General features: G+C 40.1%; 1 pseudogene; it reads right to left on the bottom strand.

The window, feature by feature from the left end:
* Positions 1-773: 773 nt before the first annotated feature.
* LOC101521720 (DDB1- and CUL4-associated factor 13-like) lies at positions 774-2066 on the bottom strand (annotated as a pseudogene).
* Positions 2067-14357: the final 12291 nt, after the last annotated feature.

Raw genomic sequence — 14357 nt, 5'->3', positions numbered from 1 at the left:
CATTTAAAACATTGGTAGATACTACAAACCAACTTTTACAGAATTTATCTCTTCTCTTATTGATGGTCTTTTCCACTTTCTGTTTCCCTTCACCCTCTCGATGCTGTGTGTGATTAAGGCATTAGTTTCTTACAAATTTGATTGCATTAAAGTACTTTCACATTATGGTATTAATTACCATTTTAAAGATCATGGATGAGCATTTTTTCTTGTTTCTAAGACTCTTATGTTTATACACATTGCCAGATTTCTGTTGAGTGGTTTATTATTACTGAGTGTGAGATGCTCTTTGTATATTTAGAAAGTAATCTGTAGTCTCTCATGTGTATTGCACATGTTCTCTTTCTCATTTGAGTCTGACATTCCTTACATTTTCTTTGTCATTCAACAGAATTTAAAATTGTTTTCTTCACCCTTTTCTTTGTAGTTTATTGAGATATGTATTTGACCTTAAATGGTCTTATCCTTCCCAAGTTTATAAATTATTCTTGGTAGATATCATGTTTAAAAACTTTAATCTCTTGTAAATTTTTTTTTTGTGAGAAGAGTAAGGGAGAAGTTTAGTTACATATGTTTTTTCAAATGTATTGCCATTAGCCTATATGCACTTTCTAAATGAATCATCTCTGTTTTGAAATGCAGTCTTTGCTATAGATTTATTCTCATATAAAAACTCTGGGTATTTTTTGTACTATTAAACCAGAGCACTTTTACTTGCAGAATCAAGTCAAAAGTAAACAGTTTCATTTCAGGATTAGCAGGAATACCAAATATTATTTGACAACTGCCACTATGTGCTTCTTCCACTCTGACACAACTGGCATTGAGCCAGGCGTGCTATGTTTACGGCAATTTACTTTCTTTCATTCGCGAGTTTCTTTAGTGATGCGTTGCTCCTGCATCTGGCTATAGATAGACTTTGTTAGATATCGATGACGAACTATTCATTTTATGTGAGGATGATGTTGAAGTTTCTCCTTTAACTTCGAGATATAATCTTTGGCTGCTTTTTCTCATGATATAATGCTTTTCAGAAGCATTAGCTTACCACAGATGGATGTTCGTTTCATCAGATCAGCACATGATGTACATGCTGTCAGAAGTCCATTTTACACAGATAACGTGCCGCGTTCACTTTGTGTGATAGACTTTCCTGCTTTGACTTTTGTCCACAGGAAATATTCTAGCAGATTTATTAAAAGTAGCAGATACAAGCTCATTCCCAGTTGGAGAGCAATCTGCATCAAGTACTGCTGAGATGTGGTCCAGATGGCCTATCACAGGAATATCCAGTGCATGCATACCAAAAGTTGTAATCTTCATTTGCTGTAGTAAAAATGAAAGCTTCCACAGGGTTCCAAAAGACTGTATTTATTTTCACATTCAAGATGACTTTCAGAGAAGTAGTTTGCCTCATATTATGTAGTATTATATTCCGGTCAGAAGAACAACTTCCCAAGAGAAATTTCTCAACTACGTTAAATTTAACACTGTTTGCACTGTCAAACCCCCAAGCCATTGAACATGTAGGATTGGTTCTTTGTTTATCCCACAAGTCTGTCTGTTGTCCTACTGTGGCCAGAAGAGGATCTTTTCAGTGATGATCAATGCCAGTAGAGATGGTCTTTCCTAATATCATGTCCAGTGGTTCCCCTTCTCCATCCTTTTTCCACTGCCTCACAATTCTGTCAACATCAACAGATAAAAAAAGTAAGTTCCACAAAAGCATGTACACATTTCTTGTACAAAATCTTCACGCACTTGGGTTCTACAAACACATCTCTGCTGAGTCAGGTTCCAAATTCTAACCTCTCCATCACACATCCTGGAAAGGACAGTCATCAGGCTCTTTGGATACATAGCCAAGCAATTGATTCCATCACAGTGAAACATCCAGAGAAGCAAAGAACGGTTTCACAAACACCCGTTACAGTTTGGTCTCATGTAAAGCTTTTACATGTTCTAGTGGGATTTCAAAAGGATATAAGGTAGGATCGTAGTTTCTTGAAACTCTCACATTCACAGATGTAATTGTCTGGGTTCTGGTTCAACACCTTTACCTTCATCTCGGCTGTTTTCTCCCGGACTCCACCTGTAGGAGTTTGACTCACCACCTCCATCCCTCAAAATTGCTGATATTTATCCAATAGATTAAAGTTGGACATGGCTAAAATCAGTGTTCCCCTAGAATCAGAGGTTAGGTGGGGATAGTCACTATCTCAATTGATTTACTCATCTACCTTAGATTATTTTATATCTAAATGATTACTTGATAGTAGTCTCAAGAGCCTCGCAGTAAGTACAATACCCAATATTTATATAAACAATAAGGAAATAATGAAATCCAGAAGTATATTAACTTAAACTAACAGAGTCAATGATTAACTGACTAGTGAACATACAATAAAGTTTCAGCTGATAACTAAGTCTTGCTGTTCTTTATGGAGATATGAATAAATTCCATTTGAGGTGGCATTACTTTCTATTGCTTTGGCTGGTGCATGGCACTGGATCTACTTTTATTCATAGCCTGCTCAAAGATTTAGAATGCCAGCATGAGTGGAATCTGTAGGAAAATGTCAATGAACTGGTTGACATAAATGTTGACATCCTTATCCTTAGCTACCATAGATACTTGAAAATTGGGGACTCAATTTACTGCAATGTCTTCGATATAAAGGCAGAAAGTAGAATGAATTACAATTTATTCACTATCCAAATTTACAAGTTAGTGAAAATTTTCCTTGTTCTTTTTTTTACATTTTATTTAAGTTTTGAGGAGTTAGGTTGACTAATGGGTACTTAGCTAGTCGAAAGGCAATTAGGTCAGTCAATTGCACTTGTTGCAATCCCCACCTTTTGATTAACTGTTGTTCTACTCCTTCTCCAAGTGGTGTTATACATAGATTTAATTTTCAGAAACAGACCAATCAGAGATGTCTTTATAGTATAAAAATCACGTTGTCTTTATAAAGGGCAGTTGTGGGCAAGCTTCTTTGGCAACTCCTTACTTGGAGACCCCCTCCCCAACTGCTCCAGCAAGAGTCCTCTCTCAACAAGTATTGCCCTGCTCACTGTCCCCACATGGAAATTTTTTGGTGTGAGATAACAATCAAAATTTCCCTGTCCTCATTCTCCTATAACAGGGTAATTTTAAAGCATCCTACTCCCACATACATCGACGTACATTTTAAAAAATATACAGGAATTACACATAACCCAAAATTCATTATATTACCTAACAAAATGGTTAAAAGGTTTTTTGAAAACCTATTAGAAAATCTATTTCAAGATCAAAGTATCCAATTGCATAAAAGACAAAAATGCTTTTCAAATTCATTTTTTCAAATCAGAAGACAGTTTTAACTCATTATATTTTTATTTTGTTGATCAGCTTCATTGAAATATAATTGATATTTGAAGAACAGCACATATTTAATGGTACAATTAATGAGTTTAAACACATTCATGCCCAAGTGATTACCAACCACAGTCTAACACTTCCTTATCATTTTTAATTAATTAATTTTTTAAAACAATCTTACTTAGTTGATTAGGGTATAAAGGATCAAGGGTTACAGGTAAGTGGGTAATACCATTGTTTCCACACTAATATCATCATTTTCCCTCCTGTATCTGGGCTAAGGGGAGAAACAAAGGAAGAAGTCCCACCCAGCCTCCCACCCAACCCCGGTCCCCAATGTGAGGCATGCTCCGAGGGTCCTGCTCATGCAGTTTTGATAGCTCCACAGGTCTAAATTGCTGCCAGTCTCGCCATTCCAATCACAATGAAATCTCTTCAGAATCCACTGGCTGACATAGTCTCTTCATGGTTGGGATTCTGAGATCAGCAGTTCAGTTGGAGAGATCCCCAAAGAAACTTTGTCTGAGATGATCCCAAACCTGATTCTTGTGTGTGCTTGCCAGTACAGGGTCTGGCACAGTCTGTCATCCTAATCAGCTTATGCACATGCTGATCGTTGCTATTGCTGAGTAAGTTCTGTTTCCAGCCCTGTCATCCACTGGAACCAATGGATGTTGTAGTCCAGCCTGATCCTGCCCACTTCATACTTGGCCCTCATGCAAACCAGTAGGAGCTGCAGCCTAGTTGGGGTGACTCCCCATACCTCCCACTAGGCCTGCCCCCTACCCTGGTTCCATCCATGCATGCCAGTATGTACCACAGGCTTGTTCAGTCTGTCCCACATCCCATTTAGCTCTCATACTTGTCAATGGGCATTGAAGCCTAGTTCAACCTAACCAACCTACTATCCAGCCCACACACATACTGGTGGGTGCCTTTCTGTCTAGCCACCCATTCCCCTGTCCTGGTTTTCGAGCTGTCCAGTGGGAGTGGTTACCCATGAGGGTAACCAGCCCACTATTGCCCTTGTAGGCCTCTCCAACTCCCAGATGATGCACTCTCCAGGTGGTTCTGGAGTTTAACATAAGCCTGGTCTGGTCTACCTCCATCCCAGCTCTCGCTCTTTAATGGGAGTGGTTGTCCAGCAGGGGAGCCCACATTCCCATGCTGGCTTTGCCTCTTGGTTCTCATGTGTGCTGTTTGGGCGCTGCAACCACATCTGGTACGGTTCATCTCACCTTGGCATTCCTTAATGTGCACTGGTATGTGTTGTGACTGAAGCTGGCCTGACCAACACTGTATGCTGGCGCTCAGATTCCCCAGCGGTTGATGTGAACTGGTTTAGTCTGGTCTACCCCCCACCTATGCCATATGTATGATGGGTGTCTTCCTCTTGCCTGGTCTGGGTTGCTCCATATCGTGGTTCTTGTGCTCACCTGTAGGTGCTGTGTTCCGACAGAGGAGTTTTCCAAGCTCCTCCTTCAGAACCTCTCCCTATGCCAGGTCTTGCACGCACTGGTGGTTCCATGGGCCAGCCCTCATTGCTGGCCTTCAATCCATTTCATTTCTTGGTATTGGCTGTTTCACCCCAGCCAAGGCTTGTGCATACCCAGACACTGCTCACACATGGCTCAGCAGGGCAGAGACCCAGCCTAATGCATCCTACATCTACCCAGGTTCTCCAGAGTGTCAGATGGTGCTGGTGTCTAGCCCAGCTTGGTGCTCCCAGCCCCAGTCCACATTTGTGCCTAGGGAGATTGCAGCCATATCCAGACCAGAATGCAGCCCCTACTCCAGCCCCTGCACCCTCACGTGGGAATCCCAACTGAGAAAGGGCATACTCTCACAGCTCCCCAACTGAGTCTATTTCCAACCCTAGATTGTGTGCATGCCAGTGGGTGCTCTGACCCAGGTGGCTAAGCCCCTCACCTGTCTCAGCCTTTGCCTTCAATGCTGTGACATAGTATCACTGCCTCATGCAGACCAGTTGGGGCATGAGCCTAGGTCAGAATGACATGTGCTCCATCCTGATCTCTTTTTTGTGTGTGTGAGTTGAAGTTTGCTTGGCCCTGCCTGGTCCGCCCCCTTCCAGTTGCAGCTCGCCCCATCCCACATCCTATTTTAGGATGTACCTTTAGGTGGTGCTGCCTTGACCTGCCCAGATTGCCATTGGTTCCTTTACCTGTAAATGATGGTAGGTGCCATGGTCACTCCTAGCTTAGCCCATCACCACCCCAGCTCGTGAGCTAACCTGCAGGACTTGTATTTCCACAGGGTCAGGCCCACACTTCCCCACAGAGTTTACCCCTGGACCAAAGTTCTCTCACGTGCTGGTTAGTGTCTTGATCCTGACAAATGTGACCAGTCTACTATTCCACCACCCAGTCAAGTAATGGTACCTAGCCCTGCCAGACAGGCCCCTATCCATAGCGTTGGTGTGGACTGGTGTATGGCAATCAGTGATGCTCTATGCTAATAGCCCATCTCAGGATTCCTAATTTGGCTGGTGAATCAGTCTGGCCCAAATTGATCTTATGGACACTCTCCTCCAAACCATCAGGTCTCAGTCCTCATGCCTGAAAGTTTCATGGCCCTGTTACTGGGAATCACCCAGAATTCATCTCTTACCTACGCTAAAATTGGCCTTATTCATGGGTGTCTGTAAGCAGCAATTTCATATCCTAAAAAAACCCAGAGCTCGCCACTGTGCAGCCAGCCATATAGTGTACTGGCAGCCCAAAGCCAAGGACTCAGTCACTGCCTTTCGGCAGTGGCTTTGGCCTGAGTCCCCAGCCTTGGATCCGACCCAGCAGGGCAACACCCACAGCCGCCACACTGCTGGGAGCTGCAAGCTGCCCCCAACCCCAAGGCCCAGACTCCTCCCAGACTCATCCTGCCACAAGGTTTTGGCAGCAGGGCAGAGCTAGGACTTTAATCCAGTTCCCAAGTTACCCTCATGGTATAATCATCCTGAGAGAAGATTCCTCTTGGGCCTGGAGAAAGCCAAGGACTCAGTCACTGCCTTTTGGCAGTGGCTTTGGCCTGAGCCCCTCACCTTGGATCTGAGCCTGCAGGGGCACCCCCCACAGCTGCTACTTTGCTTGGAGCTGCAAGCAGCCCCCAACCCCAAGTCCTGGCTACTTTTTCTGTTTCTCTCTGTGTAAAGAAAACATGAGATTTATCTTCTTGGTATTCAAAGCATATTACTAACTATAGGCAACATGTAGATTTGTTGATCTCTAGAATATATCTTTTATAACTGAAATTTTATACCCATTAGCCCCCATTACGATCATTGTTAGATTGAGAGTTATTAGTCTTAATTATTTTTAAATGTTTTACTGGGAAGGTTTGTATTTTGAAGTGTTTTGAATCTGACTTAAATTTTTTCCAAGGGCTCATGGATATGTTAGGAGCTTGGTCTTTAACAGGTGAGGTCTGTTTGAAGGTCATTACTGAGCTGTCTCCATCTCTGTCACACATCCTGCCTTGCCTTTTCACATACACTCCTACTGTTACGTCAACATTTCTCATTAGTTCCTGTAGGAGCTGGGATGATGCTGGTTAATACCGTGAACAGAGCTGAGTGTTAAATAAACATCTTTTTTTTGTCAAGAATTCAACTTCAGATATTTCAATCCAATAATAGAAAACACAAATATGTAAGGTTTCTAATGGCTGACTCAATATTCTCACTGATAAATAATCAGCTCAGATTTTGTTTCCTCATAAATTGGCCTTTATAGATTGATTGTATGTAGGAATCTATTCATTTCTTCTAGAGCCCCAGGTTAGGTATTGTATGCTGTTTTCGTAGTTGTCTCTTATGACTCCTTTTATTGCTAAGACATTAGTGGTGATATTTCTGCTCTTATTTCTGATTTCATTACCTTTTTTTAAAGATTTATTTATTTTATTACAAAGTCTGGTATACAGAGAGGAGGAGAGACAGAGAGGAAGATCTTCTGTCCAATGATTCACTCCCCAAGTGACTGCAACAGCTGGTGCTATGCCGATCCGAAGCCAGGAACCAGGAACCTCTTCCGGGTCTCCCATGCGGGTGCAGGGTCCCAATGCATTGGGCTGTCCTCTACTGCTTTCCCAGGCCACAAGCAGGGAGCTAGATGGGAAGTAGAGCTGCCGGGATTAGAACCAGCGCTTATATGGGATCCCGGGACGTTCAAGGTGAGGACTTTAGCTGCTAGGCCACGCCGCCAGGCCCATGATTTCATTATCTTGAGTTGTATTTTATTCCCCCTCAATATTTGATTTTATTGAATATTTTGTTTCTCTGCTTTGTTTCTTGGCTTAATTCCTTCTTCCCTCCCTCCCTCTCTTCCTTCCTTCATTTAGAGATTTGTTTATTCATTTGAAAGGCAGAGTTACAGAGCAAGAGTGAGTGAGAGAGAGAGAATGAGCGAAAGATAAATCTACCATTCACTGATGCACTCCTAAAATGACCACATTGACTAGGGCTGGGCCACGCTAAAAACAGAAGCCTGGAGTTTCATTAGCAAATATTTGTAATTTTACTAATTATTTAATATTTATCTTGTATTTAAAATTATAAACTATTTATGCATCAAGATTACAGTATTGTAGTACTCTGTTATATATCTATACTTATAAGCATGTTTTATATATTCTCATATGCTTCTATATTATTCTTTAGCATATTTTCATTTCTCCTTGAAAGAATTTGTATGCAAATATTTTTATTCTTAATTTTGGGAGGAAATTTTTACTGGGTATAGTGTTCTTAGCAGTTTTTTTGGAGAGTGGGGGTGTTGTTCGTTTTCACATTTGGTGTCTCGACTATGTCATACTACTCTCTACTGGTTTTCAGGGTTACTACTGAGATACCTATTGATAGTCTTACAGGGCTCACTTGTGCAAGACAGTTACCTGGGTGACCTTGTGGTAATCCAAATCTCTTGCCGTTATTGTTTATATTTCTCATGAGTAACTCTAGAATATGCTAGGAATAAAATGTAGTGACATAGCAAGGGAGTGGCCTGGGAAGCCCAGGTTTTATGCCTGTCCCTTCTATCACTCCTCCTCCCTAAGAACAGGTGTCATGCAATGCATTATTTCAGGCATACTTGAAACGAGGGTGTAAAGCGCAGGGTAGGTGACTATAAGCTGGGCACACACATGTAAGATCCACTCGTCTTGGAATAAACGTCAAGGCAAATGCATCTTTTCATTCTAAACTCTCCTGGCTTGTGGGGAGCACTGAAGCAAGTAATCTGAATCGTTTCTTTCCCACATTTCAAGTGTTTTCTGTTACATGATCATCTAAGCCACTGCAACTTCATAAATGGAATCTGGAATTCTTATAAAGGTTTCCTCTGACACAGTTAGTGTTTTGTTGGTGTTTGTGTGTGGGGGGTTGGGGCTCAAAGGCTAGGACTATTACTCCTTTTTTCCCTCAGTACTGTGAGAAAACAGGCTAATTATTTTTTGAATGTGTTTAATAAAAATATAGTAGGATGACCCATATTACTGGAATATTGAATCTCAACTGAAATACAGAATTTCAGGCCCTACCCCAAATTAGAACATATAGTTTTTCTACGTATCCATACTTGCATGTCCATTAAAAGTGAGAAACACTGCTTAGAAATATTTTTCACTCTGTTTTTCTCTTTGCTTTCTGGTGCTGTCATTTACTTGTTTCCTCACTTCCATCATTTTCTATAAACAGATGCTGTACAGGTATCAGTAGCTCTAAATTTAGATTCCAAAACTTCATTAGCTGGTTTTCTTTGCTGCTTTTATCAATCTGGGTCCAAGTTTATAATCTTTTATTGATGTAATATTAAACCATGCTGATAAAAAATCAAGAGATATTCTACTTTCTTACTTGTCAAACTCTGGATTTTAACATCTTGGCAAAAACGCTCAGATAAAACCTAGAATTCAGGAATCTATTTGTCTTAGTACTTGGTAGGATTCTATTGCACTGTATTTTAGAATAGTTAAGATACTTAGTTTATAATGAACACTATATACAGCTTATATACAGAAATCTAATCATGACATCAGTTTTATTGTATTTATTAAGTAGTTATTCCCCTTGGGCAGGCACTATGGTGAAGGTGCAGTTTGTAATGCCACTATCCCATAATGAAGCTGTGATTCGAGTTCCAGCTACTCAGCTTCCTGCTAATGCAACTGCAAAGGCAGCGGACGATGGTCCAAGTACTTCAGTCCCTGCCATCCATGTGGGAGACTCAAATGGAGTTTCTGGCTCTTGGCTTCAGCTTGGCCCAGATTTGGTTGTTGTCGTCATTTGAAGTAAAGAAGAAGCTCAAGATTTTCTCTCTCTTTCTCTCCCTTTCAAAGGAATAAACTTTAAAAATTAAGCCTTCCTTGGGGTTAACAACTTGTAAGGAAAAAATCAGTCCTTAATATTTTATGATCTTGAAATTATGTATTTCTTTCTGATTTTGATCTTTCTTCCCCAATCTTCAAATCTTGCCCCTGCTTTTCTCTGGGCACCACACTTTCCTCTTTTTTGTATATCAGATTATTTTTATTTTTTTTGTTTCTATGTTCTACTCTAACAAGATTGTAATATGTCAGCTTCTCATTACTGTAACACAATACCTAAAGCAGGCTTATATAAAGTTAAATTTGTTCTATGGTTCTAGAGGTACAAAATTTAGATGACTCTTGTGGCGATGGCTGTCTGGCTGGTATTGTCCCAAGGTGATGTAGCTCCTCTTCTATGTTTACATTATTCACCCTCTCATAAAGCCACCAGGGTCTGTAGGATCATACATGTAACTTACCTCAATACTAATCACCTCCCCAAACTCACACCTCCAAACACCATAGTCAGACTAGGTGTGCCCACTCTTAATTGACTGAAAATTAAACTTTTGTGCAAGCCTGGGAGGATAAGCCATATTCAGAACATAGCAATTGTCTTGTTATTTTATGACTTTCTTCAACTCTCAGACACTCTACTCGCTTGTTCAAATTTCCTCTCAATATTATGATAGGCTGAGAATGAACCAACAAAGATGCATGAATCTTACTCTCTGAAACCTGTGAACATGTTACCTTCTCTGATAAAAACAAACTTCGAAAGTATAGTGAAAGTTTCTGAGAAAAGATTTTACTAATTTTACGGGTGGATGAGAGAGAGGATGGAGAAGAGGTGGGGTGGTATGTTTTGAAGGATGGAAAAAGGGGCCACAACCAAGCAATGTAGGTGGTTTCTGGCAGCTGGAAAAACGCGAAGAAATGGATTCTTTTCCAGAGCTTCCAAAATAAAGTTTAATGTGTGAGTATGGGAGATTGTAAACTCCCTCAGATGACATCTATTTAGTCTTTATTTCCTTGCCTCTTTCTTGGATTTCTAGCTTTATTTTTACATTATGATTCAGAAATCATTCATCTCTACAACATCAGTAAGCTGTTTGAAAATCAAACTATGTGCATTATATACTTCACTATAATTGTTCTCGTTAAAATGTAGCTTCACAAAATTAAGCACAGTGGGAACCACCACAGTTCAAACTGATAGGAAAAAGGGAGCCTTGTGCCTTGGTTTTACAACACACAGTTACGATTTCTCCTTTAGTTAAATTTCAGGGCCATCAAGCACTCACCACTGTGTATATTTAATTAGGGTTAGTGGTACACTGCTGCCAAGATGGGGAAGGCACAGCTCGCATTTCCCAACAGAACATGAAAGCTCGATAGCAGCAGTCACTTCCCTGGAACATCACCAGCCAGGGCTCATCATCTGGGCGAAAGTGGGTTTTGTTTTAAATTTGGAACACCACATAGTCATGCTGTTTCTCTCCTTTTGGAGTATGAATAGAGTGATAAACACCTGCCAGGCATCTAGAGGTTTGCCAGAGTGTTTTTACAAAGAAACTGCAGAATCAAGACAGCCCAGATTGCTTCTTCTGGCAGGAACACATCTGCCTTGCCCCAAAGGATAGGTCTATCTGTATCCATAGAGATGTAGTAATAGCTACATTAAAGAATTATTTCTCTTGGATCAAGGCAGTGAGATTCGTTATTTATATATCATGATGGTTATTTGTCTTTTCTATAGTTTAAGAATGATTTGTGTGTGTGTGTGTGTGTGTGTGTGTGTGTGTGTGATGCTAATGCATAGAATAGAGCCAATCAGATAATGACTATAAATAGTGGTTGTGACTACCTACTATGGAAGAAGTGAAAGCAGATATATCCGAAAGCTTTACTAATATTGACCACATCACGGATGGCACCAAACATCCATCACTGATATCCTCATTTATTCTGATTGATCTGCATCTTCCCAACAGAGATTTTTTTTTTTTTTTTGGCTCCAAAACAAACCTGTAAATAGGCCTCTATTTTCAGTCCCGACTTCTTATTCTTTTGAACTCAAGTTTACGCTTGCTTTTTAAGGCCTCAGTGTTAAAATATCTATGCATGAAATTCATCCTCTGCCTTTCCTCCCTCCCCTGACATTATCTCCCCCAAGTGATCCTTTTTAACATGGAAATTCAGACACGTGCATCTCTGCCATGGTGTCTTATGTCCCTTCATCTGTTCTAGATGCACTCTGGAGGAAATCTGATCATGCCCCACTTCTGCTTGAAATTTCTCTATGGTTTCATTTTTTTGAAATGTTTGCTTATTTATATTAAAGTTGGTGTTATGGGGTGACGAGAGTGAAGGGGAGCCAGAGAAAGAGACTGAGAGAATCTCTCGTCTGCTGGTCCACTCTCCAAATGGCTGTAATATTCAGGGCTACACCAGGCCAAAGCAAGGAACCTGGACCCTCTTCCAGGGCTCCCGTGTGGGTTACAGGAGACCACGGACTTGGGTCACCTTCTATTGCTTTTTCTAAGCACATTGGCAGGAAGCTGGATCACAAGTGGAGCAGCAAGAACATAAACTGGTGTCTGTATGGGATGCTGGTACTGTATCGCCAGAAAAATATTAAGAAAGTAGCTATAGTTTTATTTATTCTATTGGTGTTTTTAAACAAATGTTTGTTGTTGTATTTACCCCATCATTGTATATTTTTTAAACTATCCTTATAGCACTAGAATTTAGTTGAAAGAATAATACATTTACTTCTACTTTGCTTTTTTAAAAATAAAAGATTTATCTATTTTTATTGGAAAGTCAGATATACAGAAAGAACAAGAAACAGAGAGGAAGATCTTCCGTCTGCTGATTCACTCCCCAAGTGACCACAACTGCTGGAACTGAATCTGAAGCCAGGGGCCAGGACCTGCTTCTAGTTTTCCCAAGTCGGTGCAGGGTCACAAGCCTTTGGGATGTCCTTGACTGCTTTTCCAGGCCACAAGCAGGGAGCTAGTTGGGAAGCGGGGCAGCTGGGATTAGAACTGGTGCCCACATGGGATCCTGGTGTGTGCAAGGCAAGGACTTTAGCTGCTAGTCTACTGCACCAGACCCTGCTTGTTTTTTTTTCTTAATGTACAGACGAGTTGTATTTGAATAAAATCAGTGTTTTAAATTTAAATTTAGAAAGTGGTGTTTTTTCTGCTATACCAAAATACCAGCCCCCCGCCAAAGGTTTTCAATTATCTCTCAGGCAGAAGGTAGGCTTATCAGGATTGAATTAAAATGCATTTTCATGATTCAGTCTTCAACTTTGTTTATCTCCACATCTTCAATTTATACTCCTGTTGAATGGTTTTATTTACAGATTCCCAAATAATCTTCATTCCTTTTTATCTCTGAGCATTTCAGTAATCATAAAATGTTAATGAACAAAATTCCCCAGTTAAATCATGGAGGCAATAAATTGCATTGTGAACATTCAATGAAAGTCTCCGTGTAAGAGAACATAAACATAAGCATAAATGCAAAAAGAAGGTCCTCTGTTACTTTGCAAGAGGAAAATAAACCAGGTAAATAATCAAAGTAGCCAGATAATGCTCTATTAATGTAAATACATGTCTCACAGGAAAAGCATTATTAAAGAGAAAGATGGTTAATACACAATAACAAAAGATTTAATCCACAAAATAATAACTTTTAAAATCGGTTACATCCTCAAATAACATATAGAAAGAATATTTTATACAAATGAAAGGAGAAATGCAGCAGCCCACATTTACACCAGAGGACAATTGCCCTCATTCTATAACAGTAGATCAGTAGATCAGAAACCATGCAATAATTTCTTATTTGAATCTCTGCAATCCACAAAAGTGGAACCAACTGTCTCAGGTCAAGGAAGTAGATAGTTCATCTCTGATCTACTCTTGCATTACAGTAGTACAAGTTAAAAATGAACTAGATATCAGGGATCATGTAGATAATCTCAAAAACATGATGCCGAAAGACAAAGCTGCACAATGTGACATGCAGCATGACTCCAAGCGGAGATGTGACTTGGCAATGGGATTGTTGTGCTTGCGGAGCCGACTTGGGCTAGGCAGAGTTGGCTATTGTCGGTATCCGTCTTTTAACCATGAAAATGCATAGTCACCAGGGACCGTTATTGAATACAAAAGCCCAATTCAAATCCCTGGAGCTTTCTGACAATTAAAGATCAATTTGAGGGAAAGAGAAATAGATGAAATAGAGAACGCAGCCTCACTGATGGAGCAGAGAGAGTGACATGTCTAGGTAATGGATTAGGAAGAGGAAGAATCTGACTTTTTTGAGTTACTTGACTGCTGCCTCTAGAATAGTATTGTGTAACATGAACACTTATTTTGTGAAATCATTACTAGTTATATTTCCTGTTACTTGAAGCCAAAAAATCATGTTCTTCTGTCCTAGCTACATTTTTTAAATCTAGAAAGGTTGTGTTGAGTGAATGTATTAAGTGTTCATGGGGGTTGCAAAGATCACTAAGACAAATCCTAATTCAAGAGCTCAGAGTCTAGCTTAAAGAAATGCATAATTAAAGCTGTAAGAAATTATAAAGCCTGAAATTATTTTATCATGGATATAACAAAGGCTGTGTTTTATGGATATTTGTTTGTTGTCATAATAA

This window comes from Ochotona princeps, chromosome 1, assembly GCF_030435755.1.
Source record: "Ochotona princeps isolate mOchPri1 chromosome 1, mOchPri1.hap1, whole genome shotgun sequence".
Taxonomy (NCBI): domain Eukaryota; kingdom Metazoa; phylum Chordata; class Mammalia; order Lagomorpha; family Ochotonidae; genus Ochotona; species Ochotona princeps.
This window is presented reverse-complemented; position numbering and strand designations above follow the sequence as displayed.